Here is an 18,234-nt window from a genome sequence, read left to right as displayed (position 1 = left end):
GTTCCCTTTTCGATTTGGCTTGGCAGCGGTCCACCTACAACTCCCTCCCTCCCTCCCGTCTCTTCGCTCCAGCCGATTTACATGATCTCGTGGAAACAACTCTCGCAGACGATCTTCTTGTCCCGAATGAGAAATCTTCGGTCTTTAATCGAGTAAGAGCTTGCGGCCCGCAAAATTCGAAGAGCGTCCCTCCCTATTCCCTATTCCCTATTCCCGACTACACTTCGTCACGCTCCAGGATGAGCAATTTCGAGTTTGAAGAGTAGAAGATTGTGAAACGCGAAGATCTCGCTCGTCGTGGCGAGAATGCGTGAGACGTGTAATATCACAAATTAAAAAATCTTTCTAAAGATAATTAATTGAAAAAAAAAAAAAAAAGAGAAAAAATTACCCGATTAGAGGAAATCAAAGTATCAGCAAATTACGAGACAAAGATCGAGAGATATATCTTAAAGCCCCATCTCGCGTGATATTATATATTATAGAGGATCGGAGGGGAAAAAAGTTATATATATAAAAAATGATCAAACGTTCGCGAGGCATAAATTCTTCTCTCCAATATCCTTTTATTCTACGTGTTATCACGGCGTGCAACAAATCTTTACCAACATTGGAGCGCGTCGGATGTGGCATTAATTCCCGGAAAAAAGTTTCATTAAACCCAGACTACGTCCGATAAAAGGAGAAGAAGATAGAGAGAGTGAGAGAGAGAGAGAGAGAGAGAGAGAGAATCGCGCGCGGCGAAACCATCGCAATGCAGTTGGTCGTGTCGTGTTATAGCATCGCTAACGTAGAGAAAAAGAAAGAGAGGGAGAGAGAAACCCTCGGGAGGCTTCTGCACGTACATACATACGTCCTGCTGGAAACTTCCAGATGGCGATTCTTCCACGGTGGAATCGAGAAAAAGCGAAAAAGCGTGCGCACCGAAAAGAGAAGAGGGTGATAGGACCAAGAGAGAGAGAGAGAGAGAGAGAGAGAGAGAGAGAGAGAGAGAGAGAGAAGGTGTTGCGCTGTAACTTGTCGGCATTAAGCCAATTAAGATGACGCATGGTCGCGAAACTTTCGCCATCGCGGTGCGCGATCAATTTTACTCCCCATCCTGTTCCCTCTCCCCCTCTCTGTGCGATTTTTTTTTTTTTTTTATCAAAGAGTCGTGGAAGATCGAAAACGACCGGGCTTCATCACCCGTCTTTCTGACGGATCGAGGAAATGTCTATCAATTAAATCCTAGGAGTTTTCGACATATTCAATTTACATTTATAAATTGTACTTAATTTAATGTGTAAACAAAAACTTATGTATATATTTTTTTATATAATTTATAGTTTAATTAATTCGAGTCGATTTCATTAATCTTCAGTGAAAGCAAATAAAAAAACGATCAAGATTCTTAGTCAAACTTAAATATTTCTTTAACAGATATATTGCTCTATAAATTTATTTTATTTAAATATTGTAAAATATATTATATCACTGATTGGAGTAGCCATTAACACTAATTGATTCTTTCATTGATTTACTATATTTATTATTGTAACTATCAGTGACTATTTATTGCTTTTCAGTGATAATATAATTTTATTAAAATTATTTAAAAAAGTATCATACCCAGTACTTTGATATGATTGTTTACAAGTTACTGAAATAAAGGAAAGAAAAACATTTAAACAAATAAAAATTTATTAATTAAATCCTAGGAGCTCTCGACATATTCAATTTACATTTATAAATTGTACTTAATTTAATGTGTAAACAAAAACTTATGTATATATTTTTTATGTAATTTATAATTTAATTAATTCGAGTCTCTTATTTTCTTAAATTGAATGAAAATTAAAGCTCTCCCTGATTAAAGTAGTTACACAAGATTTTATCGATGATTAGTGAGTGAGTATTTCATTAATCTTCAGTGAAAGCAAACAAAAAATGATCAAGATTCTTAGTCAAGCTCAAATATTTCTTTAACAGATATATTGCTTTATAAATTTATTTCATTCATAACATTGTAAAATATATGTTATATCATTGATTGGAGTAGCCATTAACACTAACTGATTCTTTCATTGATTTACTATATTTATTACTGTAACTATCAGTGACTATTTATTGCTTTTCAGTGATAATATAATGATTTTATTAAAATTATTTTAAAAAGTATCATGTCCAGTATGTTGATATGATTATTACAAGTTACTGAAATAAAGAAAGGAAGGAAAGACATTTAAATAAATAAAAAATAAATGAATATATAACTCTTGTATAAAATATTTTTAGACGACAAAAAATTCTCTAATTTTAATTAAAAAAAAATAATTAAAATGATTTTCTGATTTATCGCAATTATCTGTCTAGAAAGGGGAAGATAGATAAATATTGTAATATATAGGGCTTTGAAAGTATTTTAAGACTATTGAGTACAATTCATTGCTTTTCAGTGATAATATAATGATTTTATTAAAATTATTTTAAAAAAGTATGATATCCAGCACGTTGATATGATTATTACAAGTTGCTGAAATAAAGAAAAGAAAGAAAGACGTTCAAATAAATAAAAAATAAATGAATATATAACTCTTGTATAAAATATTTTTAGACGACAAAAAAATTCTCTAATTTTATTAAAAAAAAAAAAACAAAAATAATTAAAATTATTTTCTGATTTCTCGCAATTATCTATCTAGAAAGGGGAAGAAAGATAAATATTGTAATATACGAGTACAGGGCTTTGAAAGTATTTTGAAACTATCGAGTACTTCTCGAAGGAGAAAACGTTCCGGTTAATAGTTGCAGTTGACAATGGCATCATTGCATCGCTTGCAACGGCAGCGGGCGTATTCCGCGCTGGTTTTCCGCGTCGGGGAAAACGACGCACGGTATCGATTGTCTTCGGCCTCGGCGGAAGCGTCTTTCTTGTACCCATGTACCTATACCTATACGCGGGAGGCGCGCATTCCCGGCGCGTATCTCGAATCGAGTCAGTTCTCGATTCTGGAGCAGGTCGGCTTTCAAACGCGGTTAACTAACCGGAAGTGACGAGCAGGCAGGCGTGTCGAATGCAACGGGGAATCGCCCGTGAAAAATGCTGCTCGATTTTTCGACTACAGATACATACCCGTTCGCACGGAAATGTTGCGTTTTTTTTCGACGCGCGCGAGTTAACGCTACACTAAGCACATTTTTCGTTTATATTCATAAGAGACAAGATGTAAAAAAAAAAAAAAAAAAAAAAAATGACGCTTTCATATACGATACATTTTATAATAATTTTACAATATTATATCTGTGATATATTTTGAGTTGAATTTCTTCTTTTTCATTAAAAAAGGAAGAATATTCTATTTAGTTTAATTTCTTCCTTTTTATTAAAAAAGAAACGTAAATCAATCACCCTTCTTCTGACATCTAAAAGCTTCAGGATGAATGTTCGAGCAAAGATTCATCTCAGTCTGATTTCCCGTCAAGTTCTTTTTTAATTCGTCTCCTCGCGACCCTCCTTCGTATCTATTTTAAAGGCCTAATATCGCCGACACGAATCGCTCGAGAAAAACGTCCCGCTGTCTTTTTTTTTTTCCCATCTTCCTTCTTCCGGCGGCTCTGCTCCCTTCACTCTATTCACGTCTCGCCCCATCGATTTCACTCCCTACGTCGCGTCGCCTTTTTCTCTCTCTCTCTCCTCCACACGACCGCTTCTGTCAGTGGATACGAAAGGTCGAAAAGTTTTGTTCTCCCGTCGCGGTGTCTTCCATTTCCATCCCCGTGTCCTTCCCTCTTCTGCTCCACCGTTCCTTTTCCCTTCATTTTTTCGCGTGCAGATTGAACTTTACGAGCGCGTATCCGCGAAAGTTTTTCGCGACGAGAGGGCGAGAAGGTAAAAGCCAAATGGAAATCAGCTACGCCATTCCTTAAAATTGTCCGTAAAATTCATCGAGTGTTTGCCAGAGCGAATTTCCACTGTTTCTGAATCCCGTTGGCTGACAGTTTTTGAATCTCAAGCTAAAGTGTAACGTCTCCAGAATTTGCTGGCAAAGAATTCTACGGAGAGCGCTTGGGACCAAAGTGTATTACGATGATACGTTGTAGAGATTTGAAAAGCTGAGAAACGTCGAAAACTTCAAAAACACAGATAAAACTGTTTCCACTGTAGGAGACTACAAATTTATTAAAGATTCAGAAGCTGTGAGTGGGCTGGCAATTTAAAGATGCATCGCGATTGTTTGCACATGGGAATCTCGATTATTTCAAGAGACTCTCTTTTCAAATATTTTTGAAATCGATTTTGTTTTTCAATATACTTCGAAAATAAAAAAAAAAAAAAAAAAAAAAAAACGTATAATTGTTTAAACGAAAAAAATGATGGGACGATAGCTGGAGCATTTTGCATGGGAAATGTTGCGATTACAAAAATATCCGCAATTAAATTTCTGCAAGACATTGAAAATTTCTTGTAAATAGCTTTTCTTGGTTGCACGCGAGTAACGTTAACTGCGTTTCCAGAATATATCGCGCAGGACTGGATTCTCAAGAAGTTTCATCTCCGCTGGAGATGCTGATGCACGCTGTTTCTATCGAGCTGAGACATTGGCTAACTTTTAAAGTGTCATTACGAGAATGCGACGAGATATTCTCTCTCTCTTTCTGAGACTCTCGCAGTCATAACGTTTCGCGTACACCCCGCAACGGATATAAAAGCCTCATGTGTGAGCGTTGGAACGTGAAATTTTCAGTTTCAATCAACGCGGTACGAATTATTTGAAAAATACAAGCAGACGGAAATAACCCGGTGCTGAAACAAAATATTGAAGTGATAAGAAAATAAAAATAAAATCGCAAAATGCACAAATAAAATGAATAATTAAATAAAAATTAGACACGCAGGCTAAATAAGTTTTAAACACAATTAACTTGAAATAAAATACCTTAGCTTTCTTTTGCTCTTCCTCTTTCTCTCTCTTCGTGAAGTTATTAAAAATTATAATTATTAATTATCATAAAAATATAAAAATTTACAAAATATCGTGAAAAGTATTCTTATCCAAGTGAGATGTAATTATTCTGATTCATCGAATACTTGAAAATAATTATTTAAATAATATTAATTAAAAATTCTATGATATACAATTGTGTTATAAATTAAACATACAGTAAAACCACGTTCCAAGTTCGTTGAACTGAGTGCACTTTGAGATTTTTCATTTTGAACCGCAACACCTCGCACGTATTTTAGTTATTGCGAATTCCCGAGGAGAGAGAGAATTTCACAACAAGTGGGAGAGACGACAAAGAGCGACGCGAATGATAGACTGGAACATTCACGAAAAAATTAATGACGGCAATTTAATTACTGGCTATTTAATAACCGCGAGACGAGGTAAAAAAAAAAAAAAAAAAACAAATACGGTCGCAGCAGCGCAGGACCGTTATTCAAAGATAAAATTTAGCGCTGTCATAAATAATGTCGCTCGCTTTGTTTTGTTGTCGAGATATTTCAACGTTCTTAACGATATATAAAGTACTCAAAATATTATTTCGCCTGTCACGCGCGCGATTATAAATAATTCTCGCAACAGTGGTCTGCCAATCATTCTCTAACGACGCAGACACAATTTTTTTTTTATTTAGGTATAAATGTCATATCTGTAAAAGATTATCTGTTAAATATTACAAACAATGGAAATAAAAAGGTTGAAAAAAATTAATATTTTCTATCTTTTTGCAATAAATGATTGTAAATAAATATATATTTTTTCAAAAGCAGTCAATTGAAAAATGTAATACTTATAATATCTATTTATAACAGGTGCACACAAAACATTATGAATCGTTTTATGAGAAAATTGCGACAGAATAAATATTCGCATAAAGTAAATATGAGTGACACGAGTGAATTTATAATTTTTCGTAATAATTATATTTAATTACGTAAAATTTGCGATATAATTTCTATATTACTTAGTATTATTTATTTTAAATTTGTATTTTTCTTCATTATTTTTCAACATTATATTTTTTCAATTTAAATATAAATGTGATACTCTCCTGAATTATTCTGCCGTACCAATCGATGTATAACTGCATTTAGGAGATTAATTAAAATTACTGAGCTATAAATATTAGTGTTTTAACCGCCATTTATGCAGAAAGGTCTAAATTGCATTTTATGATTTAGGGCAAACAATAACGCAACTCGCGTTTATTAACTTTGTAACTTAATATCAATTTACAACTAACATTCTGTGCGCTGATGCATGTTATCGTTGATAATATCGGCCCATCTTGTTTGCTGCTGTACGCATAAGCATACATGCGCGTATACATACACACACACATATATGTATTATACATCACACGCAGGAGCCGAGACTGTTAGAGATTGCAAGGAACGGCGAATGAGAGTGCGATGGAGGGGAGGGGGGGGGGGACTTTTGCTCCGAAAGTTTCCAAGAAACTGCACTTTTTTCTAATTTACACCTGGACCTCAATATACTTTCGTGAGAAAGTATATCCTGGAAAAAGCGAGACGTTAGTTTTTACCATCATTCCCTCCTTCCCTTCGTCTATTGGATATAATCCCGTATATCCAAGTATCTCAATATTCTAAGACGCGAGAAGACCGGCGATGTGAAAAATAAAGGATCAAAGTTAAGCTTATTAAGTTGTTAAATCGATTTTATGAAAGAACTTTTTTCCGGAACAAAAGAAAATTGAAAGAATTCTAGCGATTTTACAGAGATGTTCTACAGAGAATTTTCTCGGGTGAAATTACTCTAAACTTTTTATTTTTTTTTTTTTTTTTTTTTAAAATTCTTGTACCATCTCTTGAGAGTTCTAGATAGCGCTCTAAGAGTTTTATTCAAAGTATGAATTAAAGGTTGATTAAAATCAAAAAGTTATTATCAATTATGTTGTTTAAAATTGAAATTGATCGCTTTGTATATACATGTACATGTTAGTATTTCTTACATTTCATCAGAGCTCTTTAAATTTTAGTTTTTTGAAGGAAAATTAGAATTCTTTCAATTATATGGAAACTCTAAAAATATAAGGGCGCTTGTAACTTTAGAGAAATTATAAAAGCATATTGCAATAAATTAAATTTTGTACGCAACAACATAATAATTGCTCGAGCTTAACTCACTTCAAAATTTACACAACTTTTTATATTTTTATTTATAAATCTTTCCTTAAGAGGGAGAGAGATGATACGTGCGATATATATTAGCATGGCTACAGAGAGCGAATTTATGTGAACAAATTACAGGGGTTGCGCTTCAGATCGATCGTCCCTTTTCGAGCACGAGCTTGCAAGTACTAGCTTGCGACATATTGTGCTGCGATAAATCGAGCTTCGACGAGCCTCAGAGTCTTATCGAGAAACCGAGGATTAACTGACGCTGCTGAAGCTCGTATTCACCTGTCGACTAGAAAATTCTACGCTAGACTTTGAAAGAAAAAGAGAGAACTTGAAAATATTCCTATGATTATTGACTGACACAGAGGGTGTATAAATTAAAAAAAAGTTTGAAACTGCTTTTGTTGTTATGAATATTTAGCTTGCAAGATTAATGAATTATAATAATTGCAGCTTGCTAGATGTTGCCGATTTTGTGGAATTAGAAGGTGATTTGCAAGAAACAAAATTCTCTCTGGGGTTGTAAATGTTTTTTCTTTCTGATAAACTCTTGTATTCTTAAATTCTGGATTTTCTCTAGATACTTATATTGTTAAATATTTCAACTGTTGTTGGGGATGTTTTATCCTTTAAATTCTTCTGAATTCTTGAAAGCGTAAAAAAAAATTTCAGACTTGTTTTCATGTTTGGAAAGTTCAGAAAGCTTCTACTTTAAAAATTTCTTACGTTTATAAGAAACTTTACGCTCTGGGATTAGTGTTCCCGACGTATGAGACATAGTTGGAATTAGTGAATAAGGAAATGTTTCATCGGGATACTGAATTTTGCCGAGGTAGAGACTTACTCTAATGAGAGCTCGCCCCGGGGCGATTAACCGCTTAGACGTCGCGCGCTAACAATGCGAGAGACTCCCGTCTGGAGATAACGTGACAAAATCTCAGGAAATGTAATTCGTCAGACGAGATCGGAGCGAGTGTCTGAGAAAGGCTGAACCTCGCTGGGGCATCCTAGATGCAAGTAGAACGACCTGAAGGGTCTCCGAAGGATGCGGCGAGAATGTTCTCGAGAAATTGCAACCTCCGGCCCCGGTATTGCGCGTGAAGAGATCCTCGAGAGAATCGCGGCCGGACCGTGGCATTCTACCCTTCAGCGTGAAATCTATTTTCTTCTTGCATAAGAAGAATGCGCGGGACGATGAGAAAAAAAAAATTACTCAAAGATCGAGAAATTCAAGTAGCAAGAAATGCAAGTCTCGGCAACTTGAATCCTTGAATCTCCATTTTAAATCAATTAACTAATCTATTCACGTATTTATAATCCCTCTCTAAATATATATATATATATATATATATATATATATATATATATATACTATGTTAATTATAATTATAATAATTATTAATTTTTATCATCGGTTAAAAAACCTGCGATGTTTCAATTGCCCTATTAATATTTAACCTTCAAATATACTTGAAAGCTTCTTTAATGAACAACAATTCAAATAGTTTTATTACCTGTTCAATAATAATTGTTTTATTAATGGCATGCTGTTGCACGGGATGTGACAGATCCTCGGTGCGGGCCCTACTGGGATGTGACAGATCTCCAGTGTAAGCTCTACTGGGGATGTGACAGACTTCCGAAGAGTTTTTTACGATCTGTTAAACTCAAAAATCGTTTTTTTAGAATCTAACACATCTTCAGTGAAAATTGTTACCGCATTTTTAAACGATTTCTTAGTAAGAAAAATTAATTTAATTATTTATTTATTTACATTTAGTTAATTAATTATTTATTTTAATTCAATTTTAATTAATATTTTTTCTTAAATACATATTTCGTATCGATATATTTCTTTTACATAAAATATGAAATATCTATTTATAATCTTCATCGATTATTTTAGCGTCATCCCCTCAATTATTTCTATGGTACTATCTCTAAGATGACGTAAATTTCGGATTTTCACATATCGTTAATGTCTACGTAATTTTTACACAACATTTTCACGTGTTCCAATAAGAAAATTCACCTAAACCGGATAAAGCTAATTATGTCTTATAATGAACCGAATACAAATCTATTATCTTCATCCAATCACTGACGGCTTAAGCAAGTTTTCTTATAGGACATTTAAAAATAAAAAATGTTAAGTAATTAGTATGAAAATCAGAGATTTACGCCATCTCAGAGAATCTTGCATGTATATATAATATACACAATATATAAAGAAGTTAAATGTGACACACGCATGCACACATAAAAGCGCGCCATATGAAAATTATTATGTTTTTATTATATCATATATAAAATTATAATATATATATATATAATATAATATAAGTACAGTATAAAATTGTTTACGTAGAAGTAGATTTTTGAAAAAATAATTCAAGCCTAATTCGAACAAAACTATACGATTGCAAAGGGAAATTATTTTCGTCAAAATATTTGTTGCTTATTACATGTACTATGTAACCCATAAAGCTGGTAAACTTGGACCTACTGGCTGATGGTGAATTTAACTTGGTCCAATGGCTATGCATGATACCCGAGGGCTTCCATGCTCTCGGCGCATTCCGTATTAGATTTGCGTTCGAGCTTCGTAGCTTCAAAGACTCTTGACTCTTTCAGAAGCCTCTGGAATCAGTTGAATATCACAAAAGGCTATCCGATAGGAACTCTTTTCTCGCGATCCGGTCAACTTTCTGACTCTCCGTCTTTAAATTTGCAAACTTAAAGAATCCCGAAATCCTTAACCGAGAAAGAGGACTTTTGAATCTTGCATTAAATACAATCGGAAAATTTATCACAAAAGATGAAAGGATTTAAAAAGGATTTTTCAAAAAAGAGTGATAAGTAATTTTCTTTTTTTTTTTTTTTATTATTACACTTTCCTCCTAAGTTCGAAAAATCAGAAAGTCTCTAAAACTTCTAGATTCATCCTGAGACTGTTGAATAGTATAATTTTTAAATCGCTAAATTCTTGACGATACAGCCGGGCGATTAGCTCCCGATCGAGCGGTATCGAGGGTGGTTGCGAGAACTCCAACTTAACGAGTATAATACGTGTCAAAGTTCTCTCAAAGCGGCTGCACCTGCAGCTCGGTATACGATCGCAGGGCCTGAACTAGGCGGCAACTTGCTACTAACTTGCCGGCAAAGTGCGTGATCCGGAGCTGGCGCTAAACTATGGAGAAGGAAACGAGCTTACCCGCTTACTTACTTACAGAACCTGGAAAACGTTGTAGCTCGAGCATTTTTGCTCCCTGCAGCACCGAATCTTGACCTTTGTCGACCGTGATGCTTTTTTGCGCATGTCTCGCGCAAAGTGCGAAATTTAAATTTATAATTAAACTTGCGTGTCAAGTTTGATAAAAATATGTTAAGAAAAATTTCACGTAATTAAAATTTCCTTTACACGTTTCTCTCTGTTGCATGTTAACATACAAGGAGAGAGATGCGACATTATATATCAGGTGTTATAAGTGTAATTTAATTGAAGTTTCAATTGCATTATTTTTATCGTTCTTACGCGCTTCTATTATTTTCGTAAATTTTAAGAATGATTTCGATGAAACTCGAATCTACTTAGGCGAAGAGTACACTTAACCCATTTGCTCTCTTGCATCAGCCATCCTTTAACCTCTTAACCTTTATTGCGACTTTCTTCAAAGATGCTCTGGGAAATGCATCGAATTGCAAAAGTAGGCCGCTGCCTCGCAGAGTGCATGAAATTGCGTGTATGTCGGTGTCGACTTTTAGAAGATTCAAAGTGCTTCCTCTCTCTGTGAGAGAGAGGAAGTCAGCGGTATTAAAAGTGATAGAGATCGCCTAAAGTGGTGAAATTACACATCCATATAGAAACTTAAAAAAAAAAAAAAAAAAACAAAAATCTACTTATCGATTAAAATTTCACGTCAATTTTTTTTAACGCGAAAATATTTAAATTAAATAAAAAATACAAGAATTTCCGAAATTTTTTGAAATTTCATAAATTAGTCAGATGCGTAATTTTTTTTTTTTCCACCCCCAACATACATCGCACACATACCTCCGATACATTTCGAAATTTCCGAACTTGCTGGTCAATGTATTTCCACAGAATGGACACCGAGAGGAATTAAATCACGCGCCGCACAAACGAGCGTTTCATCCGATTTGACAGATTCGAAGAGTCTTGATCTTGATGAGAGAGAGAGAGAGAGAGAGAGAGAGAGAGAGAGAGAGAGAGAGACAGAGAGAGAGAGGGAGAAGGTGGTTTGAATGAGTTTTCCCGGAACGCGTTGAATCGATTAAATGCGGGGCCGGCGGTCGGTTGATTGAAATATCGAGTAAAAGCCGGGGCCGACTCCACACCTGAGGTCGTATCCGTGTTGCGGGGAGAGTTTGCTCGTTACGAAGAAGAATCGTTACGAGGAAGCGTTAAACTATCGCTTAATAGTCGGCGGGTTTTCCGGGGGAGGGGGGTGGAAAGAGGCGGGAGGCGGCAGGGGCGCTCTTATGTAACGGCCATATTTACGAACAATGTGGCGGGGAGGTGAGGAGGTCCTTTTCCTGATAAAAATGAGAACGTCGACCTGTATATTCTCCACCGTGCTTTTACGACTCTGGATTAATAATTCAACCAGCCCGTATATATCCGTAAACGAACTTTCGACCTTTAACCGGTTCGCTCTTCTGACACTCTAGTTCGCGCGTTTTATGCGCCGCTTTAGATGATGCTCGATGATGAGAAAGTCAACGATTTTATATCTCTCTCTCTCTCTCTCTCTCTCTCTCTCTCTCTCTCTTTCTCTGTCTAAAATAATAGATTACGCATAATATTCTGCCGCTAGGATATTTCTTCCCAACGCATAGAAATTTTAAGAAAAAGGGATGAAAAGCGGGACAGGGAATGTATTATCACTTCCTTCATTATTATTTCACAATCTCTATTCGCTTTACATTTCGAGCCGCTTCTCGCAGCGCTTCCGATTGAGAGCGGGAAGAAAAGCGAGAGAGAGAGAGAGAGAGAGAGAGAGAGAGAGAGAGAGAGAGAGAGAGAGAGAGAGGATTGCGGCGGAGGGTGCGGGAAGGGATAGGGGCGCGGAGATATTGATTTTGCAGCAACACACAAACCGGCGGCGGTCGCATTTCATAGCCTACCAGACGTAGCCAGACGCACGTTCGACGAGCTTACGACGAGCTCCGTTAAAAAGCTGGTTGGAGTCCCCACCGGAGAAGGACCGGCCGAAGGCTGTAAGGCCTTCGATAAGCCGCGCCCTTCGACCGTCGACCTTATCACCTCTGAGGTTTTAGGCTTTATCGAAGTTTACAGGTCGGCGAATACGCGCCCAGATCAGCTGAACGATTGCGAATGTATACCAGCTCTTATACATGCAGGCTCTCTCTCTCTCTCTCTCTCTCTCTCTCTCTCTCTCTCTCTCTCTCTCTCTCTCTCTCTCTCTCTCTCTCTCTATTTCTCTTTTCTCTCTCGCTTTTAATTGTGTTTCTAGATATATTCAGATATAAAAGATGAAAAAATTATTTTACAAAAATCCTACTCATGGGATTTTAATTATTCAACTCTTTCGCATTTTAAATATATTAATATACATATAAAAGCTTTATCTATATAAATATATAATATATAATAAAAAGGAGATGTATAACACATAATATTTTCTATATATATAAATATTTCCTTATATATAACAAAAAGAAAATATAACATGTATAATACATAATATTGTCTGTATAAATATTTCTTTACCAATATAAATAGTTTGCGAGTTCTTTAAAATTTCCGCAATTATTTGGCTAACAATAAGTGAATAATGTGTGAAAGAGCTCTCGTAAAATGGGAGTCAATTCCTTCACTCGACCGCGTTGTTTCAGAGTGACTGGGAGCTTGTTTGATCGCACTGTCGGACCGCGATGTGATGCTGTAAAACGCAACGGGCGAGACGACAGGGGCTTTATTAACGAAGCGCGTGACGCGGCGCGTATCGCGCACGGCGATACGCGCCATTGTCTCGCTGATACGCGCGATGTAATACAAATCGCGGCATAATGGAAGAATAGCGGCGCAGAAGTCGATGTGCCAGTCGCGCTTTATCGCTTTATTATAAACGTCAGACACAAAAGGGATTTGTGCGGAGACCGATCTCTCTTCCTCTCTCTCTCTCTCTCTCTCTCTCTCTCTCTCTTTCTCTGTTACTGGCGGAAATTTCCATCCAAATGACGCGCCGCCACGTCAGTGCGCGCGACGCTTTGTAATTTTTTTTTCTCCTTTTTTTCCGTTTTGGTACGTTTTTTTTTTTTTTTTTTTTTTTTTTTTTTGACAGAGATATTTTTTCACATACATTTAATTCTTCAAAATGCACATTTCACTGGGACTGGAACGCGCTTTTTACATAATAGTGAATATTTTTCGACGTTTATCGTCCTCTTCTTTCGGAGCTGGGTGTGTTTGAAGAGAAATGATGGAAATAACGGTATTTTATAAAGTTTTACATCTATATTTCATTGAGGCTCTTTTAACTTACTAAATTGTATCATATTGAACAAAAGCAGCTGAGATGAATAAAGAATGTATTACAAGCAACAATCGATACTATACAAGATCGTCGACAGGAGCGATGATTACAGTCGATCAAGGGAAATCGCGTGATCAAAGGTCGGCTGGTAAGCGAAACACGTACCTTCCGTCAACAGAGATGCTGGTTCACTTTGACAAAGTCCTTGTCGATATCCTCGCCGTGGACAACGTGATGACTTCGTCCACATAGCGATCGACACGGATTCTCCGATCTGCGTTGTCAGAGTTCGATGAGATATCTGTTGACGAAATTTCTGCAACAAAGTTGACGGTTAATAAGTACGATACTGAATTTTTTTTTAATTCTCCTCGCGATGTATTTAATTTTAACGAGATTAATTATCGTGCGTCGTTTTAAGACTAGAAAAAGTGACGACCATTAAAAAATTATCGAGCCCCCTTCGATAATTCGAAATCGATTATCAGTTAAAAAACACTTAGCGGCCAGCCATTTGGACGATAATAGATAGACACGCTTTAGAGCGTCGACGAGGCGGAATTAAAAAGGAGCTAATTATCAACAGCTTTTTGTAATAATATGTAGAGGGGCAAAAAATGGAAACTCACAAATTTTCAATCTCTTTAAATATCTTGAATAATGCACTAATGGAAAAAGGCAGGATTGTTTAATTCTGAACCGAACACGTAGGTCTTTCGTGTCCGTTCCATTTTTAATCCATTGTTTTAAAAAATATTAATAAAATTTCGAGATTGGAAACTTATCCAAAAAAAAGTTTGTGTCAAAAGGGACTTATAACTAAAAGGACAATTTAAACAGTTCATCCAGTGCAAAGTGCTGGCGAATCTAAATCTGAAGCGGACACAAATGACACACGTATTCGCTTTATGTATATTAAATAAGAAAGGGTGAATAAGTAAACTTTTTTAAAAATATTATTTTTTTGCTGTTAATCGTTTTTTTGAAAAATAAGTTATAAATTTACAATGATAATCTCCCTAAAAAAGAAACAAATTGCTTTAATTTCTATTGTGTTCATTTATTTTCATGCTAAAGTATCTTGTTAATGATAACGAGCAACAAACAGGGGTTGTATGTATTAATCAATTTTTATACTGTAGATTGTAATGTAAATTACATTTGTTTTCATTTTTCTTTTAAATAAATTACCTAAAGATTAAAAAAAAAATTTTCCTCGGAAAAAACACATTTTTTTATACCTGAAAATTATCGATCATTTTCGATCATTCAAATAATTATATTTTTTTAAAGCCGTGGACGTATAGTATTTTTTTTTCGTAAACTTTGAACTTTGAACTAAAAATTCCTGGAAGCCTTTTTGTTCAAATTATTTTTTCAAATTTTTATTAATTTTTATATAAAATATCCATGTTTCCAAATCTTGATCTAACAAATAACAAAAATATAGTGTTTAAAAATATTTTGTCTTTAACTCTACTACATAAACTTTTAGTTTAAACTTGAAAGAAGATGTGTAAATTTTTTAAAAATTTTATAAGTAGTTTTAGAGTACAAAAATTAACTCGGATTCTAGTTACCCACGCGTTCAGGATTACGGTGCCAAAAAAACGTGTTCAGTTTAAGGGTTAAGATTATTAAAGATTAATAATATTTTTAAAAGCAGTTATTCATTAAAATATAATTTATAAAGTTGTAACTTTTGTAAATCTGTATAATGTAAAAAATTGTTTAATTTCACGAATTAAAAATTCAGAGGATTCTAAAATGTGTCACGATCGAAACATGTTTTTCGCCCATATTTCTCCGGATCTGCAGAGATCCTCCGCGCGATCTCGATGATAATAAATCCTCGCTCGCGTGATGAGCCTGGCGGACTCTATTAAAATAAAACTACCGGGTGTGAGAGAGAGAATCACGGGTTCATTCGCTCGCGATGCGATGAGTCGTAAACGCGCCCGGCGAACCGGAAATGCTGGACCAGCGCCAGGAATCGAAGCTGCGCGCGTGTCTCGACAGATTTGTTGATGCTTTCTGATGTTGCCGACAAAAGGATCGAGAGCGAGCCTCTCAAAATAGTGGATCGAGAAGGTCCCCGCTGATTTATTTCCCGTCGATACGTCGGCCGTTGTTTATCGTTTACCTTGAGGATGCAACCCGCGCAAACTCGACCGGATGCGGCGATCTATTTTCCGTCGCGAGCGGGATGCGAAATGACGGTAAAAGAGAGAGGATCGTGAAAAATAGCTGCAATAAATAAATGAATAAATAAACAGAGTATGTTCTTCGCAAAATGTGTAACGTGTAAGAAACTATGATATTTCGAGAACAAATTTGTTCGATAACCACTGCAACAACTGATTTTTAATCTCTTTTTTTTCTAGCTCTCTCTCTCTCTCTCTTTCCTTAAATATTTAAATAAATAATAAATATTTAAATTTACGTTTGTTTCTTCAGATTATTACTTTCTATACGATTGGAAAATGCACCTTTTTTAAATTAGCTTAGACAATAATTATTAATTGCGCTTAGAAAGAATCATTATATAATAATTAATTTAAATAAAATTTTGATAAAAGTAAAGTAAATGAATAAATCATATATATTCAACAAAAGGTATTAACGTAGTATTTCATGATGATAACTGATATTTATGCAGATAATAAAATTATATTGAAAATTATGAAGAATATCATGAATAAACAAAACTAATGGACATTGTTAACCAGACTCACAAGAAAAATGATTCAAATTTACCAAAAAATAGAATGTTATTTTAACCCTCAAACTGAACACTTTTTTTTAAATTCTAAAAAAATTTACACATTTTCTTTCAAGTTTAAACTGAAAGTTTATGTAGTAGAGTTAAAGAAAAAATATTTTTAAATACTATACTTTTGTTATTTGTTAGATCAAGATTTGGAAACATGGATGTTTTATATAAAAATTAATAAAAATTTGAAAAAATAATTTTGAACAAAAAGGCTTCCAGTTCAAAGTTTACCAAAAAAATACTATATGTCCATGGTTTTAAAAAAATATAATTATTTGAATGATCGAAAAAATGGGTAATTATTTATCATACGGTAAAAGCGAAAGCGTATATAAATTTTTATTTTTATCTAAATTTATAGAAAATAAATCAACGTCAGATTAATTGGACCAAAGATGTTGTCGGAAGTATAAAAGTCATCCGATTTTATTCCTATCTTCAATCACACTGTATCAAGGTACATCTCGCTTTCTTTCGTCTTATTCTCCGACTGCCATCTTTCGTAATTTGCCGACTCGGCAATCTTTCTCTGATCACATATATAGTATAGTTTGAATTTACTGCTCGATCTGGGAGCTGCCAACTTTTACGACACGGATAAAGAAGCGTGTCGTGATGCCCTCCGACACTTTCGAGCTCTGTAGATGTGTTTCTTACATTTTGACGTACGTATCGTAAAACTTTGGCAAATATTCTCTGACGAATTCTCAGAGATGACTTTTTCTTTCGCAAATATACAAAATTATATTTGCAACGCAATTACGAGAATATTTGACAGAGAAAATTGAAGTATTGCAACGAAAGAAAAACTTTAATCGTAGTCCAAGTAAAGCTTTGTTTCTTTTAGGTAATATTGAGCTCGAATATTTTCAAGGGCGTAATAAATATTTTTTGAGAAAATTTACTTTAAAAATTCTGGCCTAAAGTTTCAAACATATTTTTATCAGAAAATTAATCTATTAAAGTATTGTTGTTTTTTTTTTTTTTTTTTTTTAAATACACATAGTGTGATAATATAAATGAAACGATATCATTAAATCAAGAGTATATTCGTTCGGTCGAGATTTCAGCAAAAGATCACTCGGTGTATCGAGTATCGCGAGACATGTAGGTTAAATCGTTGCCTGAAAACCTCGTGGAAATGCGTAGCGAGAGGCGGAAACGTTGAAAAAGGGTGCACGGCAGCCAATTTTTGTGAGTGCATCTTGAAATAATCATAGCTCCGGTGTAAGTGGAGTTCCTCGTATCCGCCATATTCTGTATCGCACCATATCGCCAATTCAAAGGGAAACTCTCCGCCTCTGCCATCGCGTGGATACTCGCGAAACTTTCTAAAACTATCATTATATATCGTTATGTATAAATTTATCCATCCTTTGAACAAACTTGCATAATTATACCTTGCGAGAAATTACAATCTTGCCGTATATATTGTAACGTAACACGAGATGTCGGATAATAATAAATTTAACAGGATATTGTTATGTAAGCGGATCGGGAACGTCCGGAATGCGACGAGGGTTAAATCGGTCCCGGCATTAAATCCCAAGTTTTCATAGAACCCCCGGACTGTGAATTTCCAGGCGATTCCTTTATCGCGCGCGGCTCTTTTACATTTCAGAATTACAAACAATCGGTCCTCGAGAATGCTTTTTAATCCCGGCCAATAATAAGCGATCGGGCCCTTTCCGCGCGTCTTCCAGCCGCGCTGAAGGAGCCCTTATCCCCTTTTCATCCCTCGCTGATGTCCGAACCCTTTCAGCCGCTCCATCTTCCTCCCTCTTTCCCTTTTTTTTTTCCCCGTCGCTCTT

At 35.2% G+C, this 18,234-nt stretch overlaps 1 protein-coding gene across 3 annotated transcripts in view; it reads left to right on the top strand.

Annotated features, from left to right (window-relative positions):
* Positions 1–18,234, top strand: part of LOC140673699 (uncharacterized) — a 109,446-nt gene that overhangs the window by 39,642 nt on the left and 51,570 nt on the right. The gene's annotated exons all lie outside the window — the stretch shown is intronic.

Source organism: Anoplolepis gracilipes, chromosome 15 (genome assembly GCF_047496725.1).
Source record: "Anoplolepis gracilipes chromosome 15, ASM4749672v1, whole genome shotgun sequence".
NCBI lineage: Eukaryota > Metazoa > Arthropoda > Insecta > Hymenoptera > Formicidae > Anoplolepis > Anoplolepis gracilipes.
This window is presented reverse-complemented; position numbering and strand designations above follow the sequence as displayed.